This window comes from Lissotriton vulgaris, chromosome 4_1 (assembly GCF_964263255.1).
Source record: "Lissotriton vulgaris chromosome 4_1, aLisVul1.2, whole genome shotgun sequence".
In the NCBI taxonomy this organism is placed as follows: Eukaryota; Metazoa; Chordata; class Amphibia; order Caudata; family Salamandridae; genus Lissotriton; species Lissotriton vulgaris.
The window spans coordinates 1,122,209,184-1,122,230,891 of record NC_141691.1 but is presented as its reverse complement, the minus strand read 5'-3'; the positions used below and the strand labels follow the sequence as shown (position 1 = coordinate 1,122,230,891).

General features: G+C 42.0%; 1 protein-coding gene across 7 annotated transcripts in view; it reads right to left on the bottom strand.

The window, feature by feature from the left end:
- Positions 1-21,708, bottom strand: part of FHOD3 (formin homology 2 domain containing 3) — a 1,375,152-nt gene that overhangs the window by 1,085,984 nt on the left and 267,460 nt on the right. The window lies entirely within an intron of this gene.

Sequence of the window (21,708 nt, the reverse complement as noted above, 5' to 3'; positions counted from 1 at the left end):
CAAACACAAGATGAGGGAAAGCCCACATATACCAACGAAAAAGAGGAAAGCAAATGAGAGTGTCAATCTAGTCAACCAATGATAATCAATGGGCGGGGCTCTAAGCCCACTGTAAGCTAATAATAGACTCACAACAGAGCGGGAACTTGCTGTGTAGTAGGCAAGACCTAAAAACATTCCCCATAATCATCCAAGCAATATCTACCACTTGCAGCCTGGTATAAGGGAATTATTGCAATGAATCACCGGAGTAGCACAATGAGTGGGCTAAGCATGGTCATTATCACTCAGGATGTCCACTTTGCAGCTTTTATTGTTTTCAGTCTACGCCACGCTAAGTGAAATTTGTATGTGCACCCTTTTTATTATTTATACTTTGATATATTAAGGAACCCCATGACAACCAGCATTATAGTGTTGATGATTATGTGGGGACTTCTTAAATGAATGTTTTAGAAAAAAAACATTTTAAGCATAATATTGAACCTGTTTGGCATCGGATCAAGTTATGTCTCCCAATGGGGACATTCTTTAAAGGAGGCACAGTCCCTCCCTGCAGTGACTTGGCAACACATGGGATACCAAATGCCATCAAAATGAAAAAGAAGAAAATGAAAAAAGACATCCAATGACACAGCACCAAATACAATGTGATAAAAAGAGACAATATAAATGACACAAGCTAACGAAAAACACATTGATAAACATGCATTGTAATTATTTTCATTATCTTTAAAAAAAGTAATTAATACATGGAAACCTTATTTTCATTTTCATAATCATCATCAAAGTTTCTTTCAGGGAATGTTACCCGTAAAAAAACAGTATATTACTATGAGCAACAAACATTATATAAAATAAACAATTATGAAAACACAGAACGCATGCAATTCATCAATATTGCAATAAATAATCCAAACTATACACGAAGGAGGGCCTATTAATGAAGTGTAACATGCCTGCAGCTCAATCCAAATAATAATTAAATATCATGGAGCGATCGCTAAACATCTTCTCAGCCACCTTCAATGTATCCATATTTGTAAAACCCCATTTGTCAGGCCATGGTTGAAGCTGAGCTCGACAGACTTCTATCTTGGGCGAGATGGCATGGGTACCAAAACTTCTTGAGAGTCTCAGCATAGCATTAGCTCTATGGGTCAGCATGAGAGTGTTATTGTCTCTCTATTTAAATAAGGAAACATTTCTATCCATACGAATACCCAAATAATCACATTAATTGACTATTTACAAATGAAGAGACTATTGAAGGGATCAATGTGGATTAAAAATCACAAGTTTCTTTTTAGTTGCATTTATTGAATGACCGCTCTTCTGGCAAAAGTCTAAAACTATATTCATGACAGTTTGAATCCTCATCAGAGTCTTTAAAATCAGCAGACTGGAATCTGCAAATAATAGGGTAGATATCTTGTCCCCTGGCAAAAATGGTACGTGCCGTGAGTGCAATCTGGGAGATGGTCAATCACACCATTTATATAAAGAGTAAATAAAGTTGGAACTAAAATGCAACCCCATTAGATATGAATGGAATGTGTGGTTTAACCATTACGGCCATATAGCTATTGTATTGTTGTTTGAATATAACTATATATAAGTACTTTTAATAGGTTACCTGAAAAACCCACACCAAGAACACGTTCCACAGTTTAATGCGCGGAACAGTATCATATGCTGATTTTAAATCAATCAATGAATGGTCCAACTCATGCCTCCTTATTTAAGGACACATATTTTCACATCAATGGAGGAAATAGAAAGAACAACTGTGGTTACATTCTCTGTAAAACCAGCCTGAGAGTATGAAGAAGCTTTGTGTTCTTAATCCCATCCTTAGCCTTTTCCAAGACCATTTTTAAAAAAAAAACGAAATTCCATGAAAATCTCTTAAGTGGTAAGTGTAGCTTGGGTTCATCAATGAGTGATAAACTTCCATGAGCTATGAGGTGCAAGAAAGCTGAAATACCTTTGGTCTTGCTTCACTCCCCTTTGTCCCTTTTTAGCTTTCATTATGGTTTTGCAGCAGCTTTATCATTTGCCTGAAGGGTACATATTAGCTTTTCTCCAGGCCTTGCCGAGCGTAATATTTCATTTTAGGTTCCTTTCTATTTCCAAAATCCTAAGTAAAGTAATGAGAAGGGTCTCAAGCACCTCTTATGTTTCTGAGACGTGGATCAGGTGTTTGAGTGCCAGTGAGGTAATAAGGACGCCGTGTTTTACTTTCAAGCCCTATTATCTGTGTACAAAAGTTGGCATGACCACTCCTCAGACTCTCCTAGCACAGATTGGAGCACTTTACTTGTGGGACTAGCACACTCATTCTTCGATTCATATAGATCAGAGGAATCGCCAACACAAGGCGAGTCTAGGATCTCGGCGTGTGGAGCACATCAGAGTAAATGTTCTCCGCAGCGACGCCTAAGATAGGCTCATCCCTTAGTGATTGCTATGAATTCAGGGTGTGGTTTGTGGCAATCATCCTATTTCAATATCTCGTGACTGAGCGGCTGTGACTAGGTTCAGGGACGGGGTTGCGTCCATGCGGTTACTTTTGCTGTGCCGTCGGACCGTCCGATGATGTTGTCCACTCTACTACTTTTACGCCTTGGGAACAGATCTGGGACTAATTCTACAGGAGCACCTTGCTGATAAATATGGAGCAAGCAGCATATGGAGTATGAAAACAGAACAGCCAAGGTAGCTTGAAAGCATTTCAAAATAGGTGAACAATCAGGAGTGGACTTCAAGCTGCCTTGGAATAAAGGCGGGAAATCACAACAGTTGAAGTCCTCCTAGGACAGGAGAGAGCGCGCATAAGGACAGTCCATGAATGGGCAACAGGCTTTTTTTCATCAAGAACTCTTCCACAAATTGAAGCGGTCTGAAAGCTCTTTGAAGGAACAGGCAGTCCGCGTTCCTCACCAGCCCACATCACTGAGATGGCCAAGCACAAACTCCAGGAGGAGGGATTTCCACGTTAACACAAAAAACAACAACCTGTCATATGAAATAATTCAAGGGGAACGCCATCCCTTTTCTATTTATAGACGGCATTATCTTATAGATGCATACCATAGTTGAAAAAATGGCCGCTCTTACCCTGTGTTTACGTTGTGGCTACCTTCAGTAGCAAGGAACAGGGAACGGATCACAGTACATAAACAGTACAACACTGTTTTCCTAAATTAAACGAAAATACAATTACGGGGTTGATTGCGGCCGAACAAAAGCCTTTGTCTTAGTCGATGGTTTGGCTGTGGCTGTATTTTCAGTTCGCCGCGTTCCGTGCTCTAATGTAATTATTGTTTCATGTGGTTACAGCCCTCGGTGCTTTCTTATTACAAAACTATTGCTCAGGTGTGTTGCTATTGTGTCTTAATCTTCATCCCATCTAGGCACATGCAGGGGAATAAGACAAAGTAATGACCCATACAAAATTGGTGAGGGGGGCTAACATATTTCTTAGGCTGGCTGCCTTATCGATACATTCCAACATCCTTGACTGAATCAGGGCCAGTGAAGGGGAGGTGCCAGGGCCCACTGAGGGGACCCATACCACACTGTAGGGGATGCAGGGGAAGCGTAGTGTCAGTCAGTCAGTCAAAATACTTTATTTCGATAATTCAATATTATAAAAAGACGGTGAAGCATACTATACAATCAAATACACTTTAATAACAATTACAATTCATATATTTAAAAATGTCCCACAGATTTCATAAATTTGTTAAAAAGAATCATTTTACATAAATATAGCTGCCATATTACATTACTCTATTAAAAACCAATATATACAGTGCAGAAAATCCAACTTTGTAAAAATACAATCACTTACAATTTATCATTCTCTTGTTTCTGACCCTAACAGCACCCACCAGATAGCTGGCAACATGGAAAATAATCCTGGGGCTGTTAAGTAATTGCAGATATAGGAGAGCGGGCTTAACTTGAAAGAACCCTGCCTCCTTAAGGATAGGAACAAGAAACGTAGTGCTGAAGTATGCATGCACCACACCTTAGAGTGATGGAGGTTTCCCACAGACTACGGAGGTGACCAGTAACCGACATGGCGCAGCAGGTTACGTTCTAGTTGGGGTAATAACCCAAGGTGTAGAACAAAAGCAGGATGGAAATAATCAGTGCCCCTAATGGACTTTCCTGGCTGAATGTCTATTATTTCTTCTTAAGGCCTACTTCAGCAGTCACTAACGGTGAACCGAGAAAGAGGCTGCAATGTTCTGTTCTACAGGGGCAGCAGCCATTGCAGCTGAAATCTGTCAGTCATGAGAGGAGGGACGCGAGCAGGCGAGCTCACATTACAAGTAGCAGACAAAGAATACTGCTCAAAAATAGAGTTGAAGTGCAACAGACAGATAGCATCTCAAGAGGATTTTCAAATCATCAAAATTCCAGGCCTCGGCCTACATACCATAAAAATATATGCTCGTAGTGAATTGCTAAAATGTGTCTACATGCTGGGCAAAAGGCGGAAACAAACGGTGCCAAATGAATGGAGGGTGCACAGCATTGTGCCTGCACAGTACAGAATCTGGTAATGTGGCAGATTACATTCAGGCACCTCCGACTCTGTAAAATGAGAAGGAGCGTTTTATTGGTAGATTAGCTGGCATTATCAGAAGTAACCTGTGTGAGGTTTGTGGGCCCAAAAAGAATGCTTCTCCTACACCCCAGTCACAGGTGAACACACTGACATGGGCTGGCACACGCCGCTTAATTGGATCCCATCCAGATGCTGGTGGTAAGTTATCCAACATCAACAGGGTTCTCAACGTCCATCTTTGGGAAATACACATTCAGTGGCAGAAAATATTGGTACATCCTCAGCTCTTCTATGATGCTGACATATCTTTACATTGTAATGCGAGGACATCTCGAGTGACGCAAAAGAAATGGAATTTCCCTTTGCATTATGGTTTGGACGCAACATGATTGAGCGAATAAGAAAGCTTGTTTACAGTCTTTCATTTCATCTAAAGATATTTTGTAAACCTAGTTAGTGCTTCCGGGTTTCCTCCCATCACAAGTGAGTTGTCATCCCCTTGGTAAGTCGGGATCATCAGTGAGATCCTCTACCTGTCACAAAGGCTGCTATGAAGTATATGGTAACGGGAGCCTCCACATTGCCTTGCAATTTGGGGTGGGCGGAATTAGCGGAGTTTCATTCTGCAGATTTTCATTGAAATTCTGCGGAATTCTGCTGCGTGGCGAAGTGGCATTTGGTGCTTTTTTCATAGTGCCAAATGCACTTGTGTCCAAAAATAGATGCAAGGGTGCATTTTGCACTTTGAAAATAGCACAGTCAAACATACCTAATGGGACATGCTGTGGTTTCTAAAGCTTAGATTTCACTGCATAGATCACTCAGCACCTTTACAATACTCTGCAGTGATTACAAGTTAATTACTGCAGTGATATTCAAGGGGGCGGAGAAGTTTGCAGTGACTTCTACATTTTAGAAACCACTGCATACTTTAATTAATCAAGTAATTCTGGTATTACACGAGTAATACGGAATTAATAAAATTCCACCAACTCTGCCGGCAGAAGTTAGTGGCGGCCTCTACATTCAAAAGGTGGTGTGGTGGGCGCAAGAGGGGGAGAGCGGGGATGGAGTTTAATAATAATCAGGAAAAAAACGTACCCTCAGTTGCCAGCTGCGCCCTGCTTCGCACCCGGTGTCTCCGCTTTCTTATCTCAGCCGGCAGTGGGGCTGCATCAGACTCCCTATCCAATGAGCACGGGGCTTGGCCTCAGCGGGATGGGAAGACACTCTGGTCAGGGAGGCTGTGGGGTTTCTCCAGCCCAGCTGTTCAATGCAGCAGGGTTAGAGAAACCGAGTGCCCATGCGTGTTTTGGTCAGCCTGAGACGGCCGGCCAAACAAATATAGACACTCAGAGAGTGCACATCAGGGGTCTCCAAACCGGTCCTGGAGGGCCGGATCCATGCCAGATTTTTTGGATATCCCCATTGAGATACATGTAGTAATTTTAAAAATCTGGCCCTCCAGGACCGGTTTGGAGACCCCTGGTGCACATAGTGCTCCTCTTACCCCTCCAGATGCCCCTGCCCTCCCCCTCCTCCCCCCTGCACACACTGGCTGAGCCAGCTCTTAAAAATAAAACAATAATCAAATATCGTTTTATTTTTCAGCTGCTGGCTTCTGAGCCAGTGGGGCGACGCTCCTCCGCCATTGCAGAGGAGCCGCCCCCTGGCAGATTAAAACTTCTGCCCGGGTCTACTTGCCGCTCAAGAGAGGTACTTTTTCCTAACCACAGTATGTTCACCCCCAAAGCACAGTCCCCGTCACACAGAGCAGTACCACGCTTCTCAGCTGGTAACCAGAATGTGTGTTTTGAAAAGTATGGATTAAAAAACTTGGAAATTAAGAAAATCATATACATCAAAGGCACGCCTTTGAGCATTCAAGTTGCAGAGGTGTAAAGGCCCTTATAAATGCTTCTTGCTTTCTGTCATAGTGAATAACCATTCTTCAGTCAAATGTCGACAACAACACAACGGTTCCTTGCGCCGCTGGAATAGCAGCACAAGAAAATCAGTTTCGAAGAAGCCGCATGCTTACCAGCGTCATACACAGTGACGTTTATGTGCAATTCAAGTTGAATGTTTCGCTAGGTTGATATCTTAAAATGAGCAGGGCAGTCATTTACAAGATGTAATGATTCACACAGTGCACCCATGAAAGCGCTGTGTAAAATGTTTACTGGGTGTGACTGTGAAACATATATGTAGCATACACCATACTTATCTTATTCATTTCCCAATATATGGGCAATTGTATTTTTTTTTTTTTTTTTTTATTTAAAGATTTTATTGAAAAATAAAAGTGGCATATACATTGGCAGTTGTTACACACTAGAAGTTTTAAGATCTCCCATAACTTTCTCCCAAAAAACAAGGTGGTTAAGGGTGGTTTCTTTTGGGTCACTCAGGCACAGGTACAATTTAGAAGCAAATGTCCCCTTTCTGGTCGACGGTGGTTGGAATTTATGTGGGCCCAAAATGTTTTACTGAGATTTGAAATATGTCTAATATGAAATTTTGTATCATAAGAATTTGTGTTACAAGTTTCAGATACAGGTCATATGTGTCTATGTAGCTCCCAGCATGTCCATCGTCATAGCTTGCTGTCTCATGGGACCGTGAATGAGCTCAAGAAAGTTTTATTATCAAATGAGAGACCTACAAAAACAACTTGCGAAGAGCACAAGTCCTGACCGTGTAAATAAGTTTGTAATTCTTGATTAGTTACAGCCGAACAGCCTATTATGTAATATTCACATTGATCCAATGACGTTGGAGCTACTTATGAAGAACAAAGAAAAAAGCCTTTCTCTAGGGAGGAGCCAAAAAGCGAGGTAGCCTTGTAAAATACATGGACAATCTTTCAAGAGTGTGTGTACGACAAGAGACTTGGCTTCTGCCCGACCAACTTCTCTGGTCTGTTTGCTAACAATATGTCTTCTTTTTTCAGATATGCGCCGCTGCCTTGTATAAGCCAAAACTTACAATATTAACAAAGTAAGCAACATTGTGCCAAGAGTTAATCATTCGCCACAGTAAGAATATGAAACTTTTCCAAGAAGATAAAGGAAAGGCTGGATGTCAGACATCCGCTTTGTAAATGGCGGATAACAGATGAGCACCGGTAGCCTCGTCTGCTCCATCTTTATCCTTCTGGGGACGGCCGCCTCAACTCTAGCATGGGACACTGGGCTCTGAATGCAGCCTCACTGATGATCTAGGTAGAGGGAATAAGGCCTCTGTACTCTCTTGTTTCATATGTGCACCAGGACATCCCTGGCTAAGGCCATGGCCAGAGGTCCATTTGAGATGGTAGATGCAGGTCAGGCCCAGCGACACTCATCACTCATTTTTGGATACCGGCACTCATTTTTCCTCTTCAGACTTTGACCCAGAGCAAGAAAGACAAAAAAATACAAAAGGAAGAAAGAAGGAGAAACAGAAAAACAGAAGAAATGACAAAGGGAGAAAGCAGGGATGAAAAGGAATCTGCAAGAATGCGGTAAAAGAATAAGGAGTTTCTAGTGGGGAAGAAGAGAACCATGAGGTTGAATCACGATTCAGCAGTTCTGGTATTCAGCACCCCAGCATTCGATAGCGCTGACCACAGGCTTCTGAGCAAAACTTCGGGCCCCACACTTATTCTTTAACAAATTAAGCACTGGCACTAGCTTTGCCACACTCATTAATCACTAGGAGGCCATTGTTGCTCTCCTTCTCGATGACTTTCAATAAGTTGTTCTTTTAGTAAGCATGGGTGGTTCGGCCCCCCCACACACATTACTTTGCATATTGGCTACATCCAGCGCTTTCGACTTGATGAATCAGTCAAGCTGTGGTCACTTATGGAGAAGATGGGGGTAGAATCCAAACGGCTCTCCCTTATTAAACGCTTACATCGAGAACTGATAGCCAAAGTCCACAACAGTATGTTAGGTGAAACAACTCCCCACATTAAATCCACACGAGGTGTCCGCCAGAGATGTATCCTCGCCCGTCTTATTTTTATAATATATCATTGAGATTGCCAAACATTTCGCAGGAGCTGTGAAGGATATCCCTCATACAGACAAACAACCAATTCCCATCCTCTTTTATGCGGACGACGCCCTCTTCATAGCACGCACGGCAAATGGTGTTCAAACACTATTGGATTCCTTCCATTCCCACTTGGTTAGGTCCTGCCTTCAGGATTGTCGCCCATATTCTATGGATCACATACCTGAGACAAACATTTGAGGCCACATGACTGAAAGAGTTGTTTGATAACCCTTATTAAATTACAAGTAAAAGTAAGGAGGAGGGTAAAACAAGATTTCTTACTTACCGCACAGAAATAGGACTAAGAAAAGCACAGTCCATGGTTTCATTGAAAAGATATGTTGAGATCTTGACCACAGAATATTTGGAACCATATCTTCCCTGGGCCGTGAATCCTATACACTGAAGTTACCTTACTCTTTTTAGGCTGTGCATGATACACTATAGGGTAGCTTTCCCTCAACACAGTGTTCGAATGCATGATTTACCTGTGACTGGGATTAAGTTTCCACAGAAAGCACAAGCCACGTTATATTGTTTGGTCCCTTAAATAATGATTTTAGGTGAGATTAGCTAATTCCTGCTCCAAAGATTCTAAATTGAGAACGCATAAAGAAGGCTTGACTGTCCTACAAAAGCGTTCCACCCCAGAGATATGCTATGCCATACTAAACTTTATCAGGAAGGCTTTTGAACCAAAGAATATATATGAAATGTTTGCACTATGATTATACTGTAATCAAGAATCTTTCGAACCTGGTACATCTCTGCTGATGTACGCCATTTTTTATGTTGTATGTGATCATGTTTTAGATAATACCAGAAAATGTATTGCTTGGTGCAATATGAGACTCAGTCGATTTATCTTTTAGCAAATTGTAAATGCTTAATATCTAAGAACTAAGGCATACATATTTATTGACAAACATTTCCAGACCATCATGAAATGTTTACATTTCGTGGTGCTCTGGAAATGATTGTCATATTGTGAATATGTGAAAGTCTTTCTTATATTTATGTAACACTATTTTTGGTAACATAGTGTATTTTTGTCCATTGTCCACACGCTACCGGTCCCTGCTTACATTTTTCCTGAATTTGTGAAGTGCTAGCATTGAGTTTAGACCACTGTTACATTTTGTTTTCAATATATTTACTGACTTTTGGGGCTAAATGGGCGAATGAAGCGCTAGCTGACTCTTACACTAGGACGTCATTGATGCTCTACTTCTCGATGACTTTCCATAAGTTATTCTTTTATTAAGCATGGGTGGTTCCTCTCCTCACATATATTACTTTGCATGTGGGCTTTTTTATATGTATTATGCTATACTATCATGATTCGTTACGTACAGCACACTCCCTGAAGGTTGCTTCAGAGGGGGTTTGTTGCTTTGATGACTTCTAGTCATAAGTGGCACAGGAGTCTGGCTCAATGGTTAGAGTGGCAGACCCTGATGCAGAGGTCTAGCCCGGGACCAGGGTTCAATTCCCCGCCTCGAGCGGGCCTTGGGCTCAAAAATTCCACGGACCTGATAATTCTCGCCTCGGTGCCTATTCCAATCATGGAGTCCCACTCTGCAACTCTGGGCAATAGCTTGCTTAATCTCCACAACGGCCCCCACAACGCTAAGGATGCCTGGCCTCCACCTTGGGGGCGCCCAGGAGTGGACGCCTCACAGGGAAAGCCAGGACGGGTTGTTGCGTGCTTATCTAGGTTCCTGATCGATACTGTGACCTTATGCCCCTATTCGGCTATAAATCCATTTATTCCCTATATTGGCATAACCGTTCAAGTGCGATTTTCTGAAAAGTCATCTCTGGCCTCACACGAACAGAGCCACATTCCAGCATGACTCTCTGCTACTTCCTTTGCGACCAATTAGTGCAATGACAAAGCAGCAGTCACTATCTGATATTCCTAGATAACACTCCGAGTTCTTCAACAAGATAAAAACTTAGCAAACCTGGAAATCCCCGCTTGCTATGTTTTGATTAGTAATGGAACTCTAATGAGCAACTGATAACTGCCACTTCCTAGTGACATCTTTAATTGACGTCTTATGTCCAGCAAACTTGCGTCAAACCCGGCACCTGTCAGGTATAAATATTACCAACGTTGCCTTAAGCAATGGAGCGAACCTGTTGCTGATGCCAGCTGCCTGCATGACCCCGTGTTGGTAAAAACTAGCACTCTGTCGCTGCAGCCTGCTATCCTGTGGTGGTGAAGCTGCTGATTACCATTATCGCCGCTACAGCACGAACTATGGTTCAGTACGCTTGAGGAGCCGTGCAGCCGTCCTCTGCGAAGACATCCAGCCCAGCTGCCCGCGGACGCTGTCACCCCTCCTTCCTCGACGCGCTGAGAGAAGCCGCTGCCTTTCTCGTGCAGAGAAATCCAGTCCCGGCGCTTCCAGTTTACCCTCGCGGGTGACTGGGATATCGAGAGAGACCCCTGAAGGAGATACCAATCCTCCATCATTCTATTCAGAGGTATGGTGTTGACTAAACCCTTAAGACGAGAATTCTTGAAACAAACCTTGGCAAAACCAACTTAACTAAAGCTACTTACTTACTCCCCTTTTCACGTGTTAGGCTTAGGTCAGGCACACTGGGGTAGGCTTAGTTAGAAGCACCAGTTGAGTATGTTAGCCTAATGTGTATATGACTGTATATATGTTTTATTACTTCTAAACCATTGTATGGCTAAGAAACCATATCAATGCTTTTACAGTTCTATTTCGCAATACTTATCTTACTGTACGTACTTTTTATAATAACAATTATTGCAATTGTGGCAATACATTTCTCTTGTACGAGAAGAAAGACTGTTCAATAAATGTTAACCCTTTATTGATAAACGCCCGTCTCTCTATTCTCTACATACTGTGAAAGTAAACTGCACTAGACTGACTGAGTGAAATCTGTGTCTATTGTTTCACACGACCCTAGAGATCGACTCTTGATCTGAGGAGCAAAGTTGTCATGTTGCACGGTTGTTGGAAAACTGAATCCCTTCTTGTCTGTGCCAAGGAAGCTGATCACTTCCTATGCAGAGAAGAAAGTTTCCAGTGACCTCTGAGCTAGTTGGTAACACAACCCAATTAAGTTTAGCATAGTCAGTGGAGGCCTGGAATATCCGCAGTTCCACGTCGATACTACTGTTTATGTTATTCCAATGCGCAGGGCCTAGTGGGAAACTAGGAACTACACTACATGGCGCCCAACGTTTGGTAAGGCGATAAACTAACGCAAGACAGGTAGAGTAACTCAGTCGTGCATATTTCACACCCCTTTCTCCCGTAAATACTCCAATAGACGTCTGGAGTGGGTGAAAGGTTAAAATCCGCCCGACCTTAGTAGGAAGAGATTCCTATGTAAAGCTCTGGTTTATTCAACGTTGAAAGATACAGTGTTCCAAAATATTGTGCATCTAATCTTTGTCTCCTTGGAGACCTACTCTGCAAACCTCGCATTTTTACAATGCCAGAAAACGGAACCTCTGGGGCCGCAGCAGATGCGACTCAGCAAGGTCCCGAATACACAGACCCGGGTGCTATTATCATCCCGGTCCAGTTAAGAAGATCTATAACTTTAAAACTTATAGAAAACGGACTGCCACCTCAAGGTGGTACAGTAATTTTCGTGATAGAGGCTCACGAGTATCGGCAGACAGAGGTATTCTATTCATGGATAAACTTTCCAGCGGTAAACGCTATAGCACAAGAGTTTCACTATTACAAAATAGAGGAACCTCCGGATGAGTACGCCCCTTTCGAGGAGGTTGAAATTCCACTTAAATTTCAAGAGCACCTGCTCTGGTTTAATGGCGCCCTAAAACACAATAATCACATAACTAGGCTCGGTCCACTAGGTAGACCAGGAGCAACGTGGCCGGTTCTAGCCAGCTACACACCACATCCTGACATTGCAAAAATGTCTAGAGAAGAGCTGTTAGCACAGCTAAACACATTAATAAAAATACATAGGCAATTAGTCCAATATGTAATACGGACTGCAACAGTCCAGCCAGCTGTTAATACACCACAGCTGACCCCTCATCAGGGGAACACAAATAAAATTACACCACAGAACATACAGTCATGTCTTGGTAAAACACCCGTAAAACGGGAACAAATTCCTTTCTGGTTAGCCCAGAAAATCACTCAAATAGAGGCAGTATTTCCTGATACTACCCCTATAGAGAAACACAGAATCTTGACCATCTACCTTCCTATGGGAATCGCACCACACGTGGAGGACTGTGACACTTGGGGTACAGTCTTTGCTTCCATTTACACAAAAACACACGGTGTTCCGTCTATGGCGGTAATACCAGAAGTGCTAAAACAGATTCAAAATGAATTCGGTCCAGAACCCGCTTTAAATCTAGGTATGAAATTACTGAAAGACTTCAAGCAGGTCACGGCTATATTATTAGCCAACATAAAGGGAGAAGCAGCATCTGTGGCGATCCGCCAGAAGTTGAGGGAAACAGATATAAAAGATCCTGTTGAGCTTGCAAAAATCATAGAAAAGTGCTATGAAGAATTAGGTAGAGACAGCTTGGGTGGAAAACCAGTTAAGTCCCAACTGCTCGAAAATCCTGAAAAATTATTTATTAAAAATAATTTAAATACTCCTAAAAAGAGCTGGGATGGAAATAAACAATCCACTCCCAAGGAAAAAGTTTTCCAGTCCAGAGGAAGGTCTCCTCGACGGAGGGAAAGAACTCCGACTCGAGAACGCCAGTCTCCCCAACGGGAGCCCTCTGAGAAAAGATATAACCTTAGAAATAGGGATAATCTAAAAAAACCTGATAGATATCAAAGTATTGATACACGTCCCTCTCGATCTCTTCCACAGAATTCTGAAAGAAGAGGACGGTCAGACCCAGGAGAGCACACCAAGTCCAAAGACAAGGAACCTGCTCAAAATAAGAAATCTCAATTTCAGAAAAAGAAGGTAGCCAGTATTAGAGTAATCAACCATGCCGAGAATACTGAGGACACAGTTGAAAAACGGGGAGTGGGCATTGACGATGTTGGACAGTGCAGCAGAAATCAGTATAGCGCGCAAGATCTTGATGAGTCATCTGGAGACAGTGGACACAAATGAATACATTCAGGTTGAAACTGCCGACGCCAGGCTTAGCGAGCCCCATAAAATATACGAAATAACATTGCGTATAGAGGGTGATAAGACTAGGAAAATTAAGGGTCTATTTTGGGATAAGCTCTCAAAAGGCTATGATATTCTGTTAGCTGAAAAAGATTGGCCCCCGGAGTTTGTCAGGGAGTGCCCTCGTGGCGAAGAAGTGATTATGCCTGCCTTCTCGAATCACATACCGATTCATAAAAAATATACATATGCAAGGAAATGGGCAGTAGCCCAGGCACCTGCATTATATAAAAATCATGTAGGATGGGATGAGGATTCACCACCTCACAAAATCCAATTAAAAAGTGAACCAACTGCCCAACGGCAGTATCCCATAAAGCAAGAAGCTAAAAAACAGGTCAGGGAGATCTTAGATCAACTTGAGTACCAGGGGGTGATTGAAACATGCACCTCTCAAATGAACAATCCTTTGTTTCCTGTCTCCAAGCCAGACAATTCATATCGTCTAGTTTTGGACTACAGACATCTTAATACATGTTGCAAAACTTTTGCAGTACAAAACTCGCATAGTGCAGCCCTAATGAATAATATAGTTAGGAAAAAATATAAAACGACATTAGACATTTCTAATGGTTTCTTTTGTCAAAACATTGCACCAGAAAGCAGATACTTGACCGCTTTCTCCGCATTTGGGTCACAGAAAAAATTCTGTCGACTCCCACAGGGGTTCAAGAACAGCCCAGGACTATTCTCAGCTAGGGTAACAGAGTTACTACAAATCTATGATGATGAAGCATTGTCTTACGTAGATGATATTTATCTCACAGACGACGACTTGGATACTCACTTGAAAAGAGTGAACACCATTATACTTGGGTTCGCAGCAGAGGGTTACAAATTCAACTTTAAAAAGTCCCGAATTGCCCATCTGACAGTACTATTTTTAGGGTACGAATTATCAAGTGAAGGGAAAAGCCTAGCGGACAACTTCTTAGAGAAGTGCGCTGTACTCCAAGCTCCAAAAACGCTGAAGAATTTACAATCCATACTAGGTTTTCTGAATTTCGGAAGAACTTACATACTAAATTACGCAGAGAGGGTTAAACCTCTCTACGAACTAATAAAACCTGATTTAAAACAAATCAATTGGACTCAAAAACACACAGAAATTTTGAGATCACTGCAAACAGACATGTTAGCAAAAACTAAATTAGATACGCGTGACAACACGATCGATCTTGTAATCCGAGTCATCCCAGGAAGATGCGGATTCACGTACCTAACCTCTAATGAGGGAGAAAAGGTACCAATTTCAATTAAATCTCACTTGTACACACAAGCAGAAAAAACATTCAGTCACACAGAAAGAACTGTGAACGCAGTGCAAATCGCACTAGCAAATGAACGAGAACTAGCACACGGCAAACGGATTAATATCCTTACAGCGGAATCCGCCTTCGAGGCGCTATTCAGCCCAGTAAACCTGCCTACAGTGTCACTGGATCCGAAATGGATACAGTGCATAGATTCTCTAGGAGCGGAAGACGTGAAATACTATTTCGCCCCGCAATACGAAGAACTGAATGATTTAGAATATGAAGAAGAATATCCTCTGCCAATCGAAATCCTGCCTCTCCCACAATATGCCTGTATAATCTATACAGATAGCTTTGTACAGCATTTTAATGTAGAGAGCAAATCCTACAATGCAGCATGTGCGATCATTAAAGGTCGTTGGCTGTGCGGTAAATTCAGACCGAAAGTAACAAAAACTGAATCTGTAAGAAACTGTTCGGTTCAAATAACTGAAATCAGATCTTTAAAGACGGCGCTCGAAAATGCAGAACGCGAATTCCCCACACTTATCGTGTGCGATTCTCATTTTTGCGTCAACTCTTACAACAATAAGCTGCAGAGTTGGATCGAAAACGACTACAAAGATGACACAGGTGCCACAATAAAGCATAAAAAGCTCTGGAACGAGGTAGCTCTTTTACACAAAGAACTACAAAAGACTCACGTGATTCACGCACAGAGTCTTCAACGTGATGGCGTTCACGTTGCAGGGAATTCATTGGCTAATACAGCCACCGCGGAAGCAACTAACCCGGCTTCCGTAGCCACAAAAAAGCGTACAGATAAGTACATAGACGGGGAAACCATGCTAGCAGTAAAAACGACCGTAAAAGGCGACTGCGCAGCACTACCCGTAAACTATCCACTCAATTATGCATACATAATCGATGCAAACTCCGTTCCTTTTGCTCGAATCCCTGGAGTGGGGGATAGAGTAATTCCAAACAGGAGCAGGAGGGGCTTCCTCTTACTGGAAGCACACATGGGGTTGGGTCTGAAACACCAAACAATCAAAGCCTCTCTGAAAGAATTACAATCAGAGTACTGGTGGCCAGGAATGAGTATAGATATTCAATATTTTGCTCAAAATTGTGAAAACTGCAACAGAGATCGCAGTAATGAACAGGCCAGTGTAGTTTCAGGATCCCTTCTAGACAGCATAAGGCGGTCTATCTGCGCAATCAAAGAAGAGAAACGCGTCCCAGTGTACACCATTAAGATGAAAAGCACTTAAATAATGAGGCCTCCAGCGCTAGGCTGACGCTAGAACGGTTATAAAAGATTTGCGAGTCTTTATCGGCACATACGCAATTACCACGTTCCATTCTGACCAGGGTCCTGCTTTCAGCTCTCAAGCCTATAAGGAGGCCATGGCCAGCATGGGAATTGGGTTGCGGTATTCTTGTCCGTCGCACAAGTGTGGTAGAAAGAAAAAGCCGGGACATAAAGCAATCTATAACAGCGAAGGTATTAGGTTCAGGCGCTGGGTGGGTCAAACATTTAATAAGTGTCCAGACTAGTCTTAACAACATGCCAAGAAATTCTCTAAAAGGTTTCAGCCCATACGAACTATTGTTCGGAATTAGAATGAACGTTCAGGACCTCGATAGTCAGATGTCAGTGGTACAAGAAGAAAAAACGCAGTTTGAAGTAAAAGACCGTTTGGCTGTTTTACAGGAACTGAATGAAACAAGAAAATCATTAAGCAACATAAAGTTAAAGCAACAGCCAAGTACCACTGACGAGGCACCACCCGCAACAGCCCCAGCAAGGCCTGTCTGGATTCCAAAGATTGGGGATCTAGTCAGAGAAAAGATCGCGGTTAAGAAGGAATTTGGGCCTTCTTACAGAAAAGCAGTACCTGTCTTAGCAGTCACCGGAACAAGATCAGTTGTGCTACCGCCCCTTGCTGGTAAAAAGGAGAACAGAGTCGTGTCTATCGATCTGGTAAAACCACAAGCATGTGGCCTATAATCAACAGTAGGCCCAGTGGACTCCCAAGAAACAACAGAATACCCAAACTTGCAACAATCCAAGAGGTTCAAACTGAAAGACTAATCACATTCGATCAGCTTGCAGTGCACAATGAAGGACTATGCAATAATGCCATGGAACTCGTGCCTCTTGAAACACAGCTTGAAACAGTTCGTCAAGAAACAACACCAGTCTACACTGATGTGGCATCAGAAAGTGCTACCGAAAGACAGATTGAAAGAACAATCCCATCAATTGACAGAACTGCCTCTGGTTATTTCATCAACTTCGACAACTTCTCTGAAGATTTAAATGACCCCGAAGTGATGCCAGAAACAAAAAAGTATTCTAAAGAAAATACAACAGGACTCCTTCAACAAATCAAAGAACTATATCTGGATTCACCGTTGATTGAGCATTGGATCATCTCAGGGGTATTCATACTCCTACTATGCCTAATTTTAGTTTTAATTTTAGGAAAGTTCATTACAATTGAATGGACACAGCAAGTCAGAACATCAACCTAGTCCTGAAACCACACAGATCATCCCACGTGAAGAAAAGAGAACTGCCAACAGTAAATGTCACAGCAATTCCAATACCTGGTGGGGTAGTATGGGAGAAAACAGACTATGAGATCTATGGTCCGGTCGAAATCCTGAAGTATCCTCATCAACTAAAGGTTTCCTTAAGTGACTTTGTGACACTAAGCACATTCTCTGATGATTGGGACTTTAACAGTATTAATGACATGATGTCTGATTTAGTAATGTCAGCTAGATTCACAGATCATGATTATTTACAAGGTTCATCTAGTTATGAGCAGTTATTCTGTTACACCCACTATGGGGATCATTACTTGCATAAATCTGCACAGCCTAGAAATGTTTTTATGTATAATCAATGGGAACATTGTGCTACACCACCTAAAAGCAGTTCTAAAGCATTTTTTGAGAAATTCAAATACTTCTCAGGGTTTAACACCAGTGATGCAGAAACGTTTTATTACAAACTGTTAGATAAAACAGGAATGAAAACAATGCTGACAAATTCTAAATTGATATATTCAGAAGCATTTTATGACAAAATGATGACATTTGGTTTTGATTATTGGAAAAATAATATTGAAACGAAAACGATTTGGGGTACAAAAGATTGGCAGGTGCAAGGCATTGAAGCACTTTTTAGAACCTGCATGATACCTGAACAAATGTTATTTTTAAATGACACTGTACACCAAACATCTTGTCTTGGCCTAGCTAAGAACAAAGAACTTAAAACACCGTCTATACCAAAGCCATTACCTGAAAATGCAACAGCTGATATTGAGTTAGACGTGTCACACATTTTAAATTTCAACAGAACACATCCTGATTGGAAAAAGTGGTTAATCTGGCCTACAGACACAAATAGCTGTCAAGATAGGTTCCTGAATATAACACAGGGGTTAAAAATGACCAGATTAGACCCTAGATACTCCCAGAGACAACATCCAGGGATTATAACAACATACAGTGTAGGGAAACTCTGCCTAGAATGGCTAACTACATCCACACTGGCTGAAATTAAGCAACACTTGTCTTTATTAAAAGATGGTGCTGATTTGCGCGATTTCATTCTTGGACCACGCAAACAGCGTCAAAAGCGTTTCATAGCGACCAGTATCTATGCTGCTTACAACGAGGCTTGGAAAGTAAAGCAAATTGAAACTGCTGAAAAAATACGAGAAATTGATCGTATTAATTTGGAGAAATCACTTTCTGTGGTAGACAATGGGTTAATGACTCTGTCTTCCAGAATATATTCTTTGGACAATATTGTATCCTCTGCCTTTGATGTGATAGACAGAGATTTGCTAATGTTACAACATGGCCAGTCTCAATTAGGCTCTATTATAGAATTAGGCTGGACGCTGCAAAATCTTCGTTCAGGCTATGTGCCTTGGCGTTTAATCAACACAACGTCATTATTTTCCAGTTTTAACCTTACTGATAAACAGATCAGTTTGGCACAGAAAGGAGCAGACTATACAATCTTGAGCATCGAGAAACTCGAGAGATTACCATTGACAATGTCAGAGAGTCCTGTCATTGAATGGATAATACACGGAATTATCACAATTCCGATAACAACTTTCCGATTTAAAAAATGCCTTGAGTACATACCTGCTGGCCAATATGAACAATTGGGTAAGGGATATGTAAAATCCGAATGGAAATTACCATACACTCATTCTTGCTATAGTGACAGTGACAAAAATGTATTTCTTAGTGGTGACAACTGTAAACACTCACTAAGCGGTATACTTTTGTGTCAGGGTATTAATTTACACGGAGCATGTGATGGAAATTCAAACAACCTTTCATGCCACCAGCTAGTCACACCTGCAACTCAGATAGAGCCCTTCTTTATGCAACTCGCAAACGGGAGTTACATTCTTAGAACGGATCACAGGTGCTGTGGCCTGACGCCCGGGAAAAGTTATCTAGTACAAGTAGCGTCCATGGTCAAATGTTGTATGCAAGCATTGTTCCCGAGCGGGCCTCCAGACATAGTGACTCCCCTCTGGCCTCGTCTGAATCTCTATTCTATACGAATTGATACATTAAGCAAAATGAAATCTGTGCTTTTACAGACAACCGTGCCTATAACGTCATCTAAAGAGACGTATGATCTTCTAGTCGCAAGGACGGCTACTGAAGTCCATGACCTTTTATCAACAAATTGCCCCGTGCATTTCGTAGAAATGTTCAGCCAACTCCTTAACATGTCTAGTGCAACAAGCATCCCAGGCATATTTAAGACAGTCTTTACGGGACTGCTAACACCCTTCCAGGCAATTTTGGGAATCTTTCCTAATTTTGTGCACTCCATCTTTGGCGGCATACCACTATTTTTGGGACTCATCGCAGGGATTCTATTTTTGACCATCCTGCTACGTTATGGCAAGCCTCGGCTCAGACATAGCTCCCATGGGAATGGAAGAGACAATCCTAGCAATGCGCTACAGGGACAGGATAACTAACGTCCTCGGATTGGCCAGGCTGAGAAATCTAAACATGACCTGGTTCCTTTCATTCAGACCGATATGGCAAAATTGCATTTTACCTGTGCTACGGTGTATGCTTTGCGGCGAGGAATGCGTGTTGGACATCTGTCTTTCACTTCCATCAGCAGTACCAATGGACGTCGATACTTTGCTAAGTCCGATAACGGCTCACGCATTGTGTTGTCCCCAGCGGCTACCAATCCTGATGACGGCATTCGTGGAGACTCCTGTACTACAGCCAAGTGGTAACAGTGGAGCGAGTGACAAAAGCAACATCATCCAGGTACAACGTTCTGTGAGCATTGCTGGTCCTGCCTTCGATGACAGCAATCATTCTCACACCTGCCAAGTTACAGCGCTATCTAATTTGGTTGAACTATCACCTGATTTTGTAGACCAATTCTTTGCGAGCCTGTCTGATACGATGTTCTCACCCATAGAGAAACAATAACTTTTGAGAAGCTTTCCGACACACAGCGTTCCCATGAACTCTGAATTCGGCCTTCAGTTTTGATCAACAAAAACTGCCAAGAGCTTTGGAAATCTATTTTCTTTGAATTGGACAATTTTTTTAAAAATATTGACCCTCTCTTTTTGGCACGAACAATTCTTTGCTTAACGTAAAAACTATTCTTAGAGAACAGAAGCTTCACACTTCTATTTCTAAGCACATCTAGAGACATAACAACATAACACCAGCCTCTAGCACACATGTTATTACAATGCATTTTTATGTGATGATTTATCTCGCATTTCTTCTGTCAGAGATACTTCATGTGTAATTCCTTTTGCATAATCGTTCATTGACTTCATATACAGTAATTTTTTTGAATGATTAATATGCTTTGAAAAACGTACAGTACCTAAATTCCATGTATTACAAGTACGCCTATTTCGAATGCATTTATGTATTTTGGGGTGGGCAATGTTACACATGCATCTAATTGCTTAGTTTTAGTGATTTTGATGGACATGAAAACGTGGAGTGGGTGTTGCGTGCTTATCTAGGTTCCTGATCGATACTGTGACCTTATGCCCCTATTCGGCTATAAATCCATTTATTCCCTATATTGGCATAACCGTTCAAGTGCGATTTTCTGAAAAGTCATCTCTGGCCTCACACGAACAGAGCCACATTCCAGCATGACTCTCTGCTACTTCCTTTGCGACCAATTAGTGCAATGACAAAGCAGCAGTCACTATCTGATATTCCTAGATAACACTCCGAGTTCTTCAACAAGATAAAAACTTAGCAAACCTGGAAATCCCCGCTTGCTATGTTTTGATTAGTAATGGAACTCTAATGAGCAACTGATAACTGTCACTTCCTAGTGACATCTTTAATTGACGTCTTATGTCCAGCAAACTTGCGTCAAACCCGGCACCTGTCAGGTATAAATATTACCAACATTACCTTAAGCAATGGAGCGAACCTGTTGCTGATGCCAGCTGCCTGCATGACCCCGTGTTGGTAAAAACTAGCACTCTGTCGCTGCAGCCTGCTATCCTGTGGTGGTGAAGCTGCTGATTACCATTATCGCCGCTACAGCGCGAACTATGGTTCAGTACGCTTGAGGAGCCG